We start from the raw sequence: 3,726 nt of genomic DNA, 5'->3' as shown, positions 1-3,726 counted from the left end.
TGACACCCCTATCAGTTAGCCGTTGTCGCGACATCGGGGTTTGATGTCATGAGGCACTCTAGAATTTTGGATTTTTGAGTAAATTGGATTTGGTGTCACAACACACAGAGTCTATGTCGTGACATCAAGCTGGTTTTCTCAATTCTTTTAATTCTAGCCTTGGTGTTACGACACAAGGTTGTTGTGTTGTGATGTTGGCTCTGTTTTTGCTCGAACTTCTAATTTCTAGAGTGTCACGGTTCCTATAAAACATAAATCTGATAAGAATTAAAATCTAAACTAAACTGTTAGTTAAATATACAATAATTTACAAAGAATTAAATATCAATTTAGATTATCAAGTTTAACTGTTAAATTCATCTGACAGTACTATTAATGCATATGCGAGCGGTTCTCTGGTTCTTTTAGTGTTGGGCCATCGCCCGTCGTGCAACTCCACCTTTTTTTGTTTATCTCTTTCGCTAAACCTGTTCTTTTGACTTGTATTGACTGTAGGAAGCATGTCCCTTGATTCGGGATTGTTAGTGTTAAAAGTAGATAATTCATTGCAATGCTCCCTTAAGTCCCTTTTATTTTCCGCACTCTTTTGGTGACCACATTTAAAAATTTATGTTTCACCATTGAACTTCATTGTTAATTGATTTTTTTCAGATCAATGGTGGACCTTGAAGAAGCTAGAATAGGTCTTCCCAAAAGAATTGGTATTTCTCAATCTTCTTCAAAGTCTAAAATTACTAAGTTTGCCAGAATGATAAAGTTTTGTAGTTCGACTAACACATCTTCCAGTATTCCTTTCGGATGTACTAAAGATCTGTCAGCCAACTATAGTGTAATTTGTGTATTCTTGAGGTTCTCTAACCCGATTTTTCACATATTGATAGATGCATTAGATTGATACAAGCTCTTAATTCACATAGAGTTCTATTGAAACGAATGCTCCGTATCTCTATGGGAATTGTAAAGCTTATCGGGTCTGTCAGCTTTTCGGGAACTTGTCTAGAAATAATAGCACTACAGGAAGTGCTCATGTTAACTTGTTTTCTTACCTTAATTTTCCTATGCCTAGACATGATTTCCTTTAAAAATTTGGCGTAGTTAGGAACTTTCTTAATTAATTCAATCAAAGGCAGATTGACATTTAATGTTTTAAACAATTTTAGAAAACTTACAAACTTGTCTTCATCCCATTTTTGCTTCTCTTCCAGCCTTGAAGGGAATGGTATCTTTGCCACAGTAGGGTTTTTAATTGTCTCTTTATTTAGTTCAACTACCGGTGCAACTACTTCCTCTGATTTTGGTTCATCATCAGCTTCTAAGGGTTCTTCTTGAAGATCATCAATATTCTCCTTATTAACCTCCTGAGTTTGGTTCTCCAGGCTACTCAATACTTTACCCGATCGAAGCATGATTGCTTTCACATGCTCCTTACCTTCTCTACGGATTATCTTCGATGTTGCTAGGAATACCTGTGCCAATTTGTCTTTTTATATCACCCATCATGCCCATCAATTGGCTCATCTGATCTCAATCTTAGTCAATGTTTTTGCGAAGTTGGTGCACTCAGATTGCACCTCTTTCACGTTTGTTCTCATTGATTGTATTTCCCCCTCGATTTGATCCGAGCATTGACCATATACAGTATGGTCATTTGGGTTAGTTCTTTCCTGAGGTTTCTATAAATAAGGGGGTTGATAGTTAATGTTTTTAACTTGGTTAAAACTATTACCTACTCCTTGATTACCTCCCCATCTCAAGTTCGGGTGATCTCTCCATTTGGGATTGTATGTATTCGAATCGGGGTTTCCACCCTAATTCCTAATGTAATTCACATCCTCGATGGGATTGTTGATGTAGTGGAAGAGCGATTTGTCTTCTTCATATATAGATGATGCACTATTTTCAGACTCGATGCGATTGAGTCTGTCCACTAGCTATTGATACTTGTCATCTTCATGGACAACTTTTACCATAGATGGTCTAATGCCATATGTGTGTATTTTAGTTGGCAACTAGTAGGAGTTGATTTCCATATTTTCTATTAATTCACATGCGTCCTTATACGTTCTATTCATTAAGGCACCTCTTACGCTCCATCTAATCCTGACCTTGAGTTCATAACCAACCCATTGTAGAAAATTTGCAGTCATAACCACTTAGGTAATCCATGGTGTGGTCATTTCTGAATCAGTGTCTTAAAAATCTCCCATGTTTCAGGAAAATTTTTTCCCTCTATTTGTTTGAACATCAAAATTTCCCTTCTTAGCTGGACTATCTTGCTAATGGGGAATAAATTTTGTAGGAATTTCCCTGTGAGTTCGTCCCATGTTGTGATTGATCCTAGTGCCTGCGCATCTAACCAAGAAGAAGTATTATAAATTAATAAAAGGGAGAACAACCGAAGACGAATTGCATCATTGATGACCCCATTATATTTGAAGGTATCACAAATCTGGAGAAATTGTTTTAAATGCTGACTCGGGTCTTCTATCATTGTTCCTTGAAAATACAGATTATTCTAGATCATCTAGATCATGGTTGGCTTTGTTTTAAAATTAGTGGTAGTGATGGTTGGCCTCATTATACTCCCTTAAACCACATCAAGATTCAGTATTGCATATTACCTTAAAGTCCTCTCATTACACACCATGTTAATATTTACAGGTAGCTGTGGTGGTGGATCTTCTATTTTGTTGTTGTTAGCTTCGTCGAATAGTGGATTCTCACATAGTGGTAAATTACCTCCAGTAGGTAGCTGATTCTGCATTGGTTGTTGTTGTTGTTATCGACGATTCCTTCTGATTATTCTTTCTAGGTCTGTGACTGGCTCTCTAGGTGTTCCCTTACTACGAGTCATATACTAAATCCAAAGAAAAAAGGTTAGTAGAAACTAAGAAAATAAAATCGTAGCTATAATCTAAAATTTTCCTAATTTTCTATTACTATGCAAAAATTAAAATTAAAATAGTGATATTGCCTCCCTTACAATGGCGCTAACAACTTAACCGCCTCTGGATATACCAACGTCCAGAGTAGAAATCCTATAAAAAAGAAATAAAAGTCGATATCCCAAGTATACGGGTTAGGTTGTAATATAGTTACAACGAAGTAGGTGAGTAATTAAAGGATCGTACCCAAGGGAGGGGAGCACTAAATTAATTCTAACCTAAGCATGAATAGATCTAATTATTACTTTACTTGAATTACATTATGTAAAATAAAAGAAAGGTTTTGGTGATCCATACTACTAATAATAAAAGAAAGTAAAGAGATAAATAAAACACGAGAAATCAAAAAGTAAAATATATCAAATCTGATCATGGGTGATTAGCTCTCTTCGGTATTCATAATCAACTGTCACTTTAGGTTTTCTCATTCAATCAACTAGTTAATATCCTAGCAGGATCTTCTGATATTCTACTAGAATAACGAGTCGACAAAAACTACTTACCTCTCGACCTTACAGTCCAGACTGATTCAAGGTTAATGTATTCACAGATAGGCCATACCAAATTTGGGTTAATTCTCTCCTTAATGACTTCCTAGGGTTGTCAAGCCTAGGGTTTAGGTTCTTCCTTTCCTAAACAGCTGATCCACTTAGAGAATCCTACAAAACATTTAATTAACCATACCTCCACTAGCCAATCCCCCACAAGAGGATTAGTTCCTCATGGATCTAATAAATAATATAAACTTGATAGAAAGAATAAACATGAAGAATAATTCAAG

General features: G+C 35.8%; 1 non-coding gene across 1 annotated transcript; it reads left to right on the top strand.

Moving 5' to 3' along the window:
- Window positions 1-2,159: 2,159 nt before the first annotated feature.
- LOC121218025 (small nucleolar RNA R71) lies at window positions 2,160-2,265 on the top strand. The gene has a single exon (XR_005914297.1). It is a non-coding gene; the product is annotated as a small nucleolar RNA R71 (small nucleolar RNA).
- Window positions 2,266-3,726: the final 1,461 nt, after the last annotated feature.

Source organism: Gossypium hirsutum, chromosome D05, assembly GCF_007990345.1.
Source record: "Gossypium hirsutum isolate 1008001.06 chromosome D05, Gossypium_hirsutum_v2.1, whole genome shotgun sequence".
Lineage (NCBI taxonomy): Eukaryota > Viridiplantae > Streptophyta > Magnoliopsida > Malvales > Malvaceae > Gossypium > Gossypium hirsutum.
The sequence above is the reverse complement of the archived record's forward strand: the minus strand, read 5'-3'. Positions and strand labels throughout refer to the sequence as shown.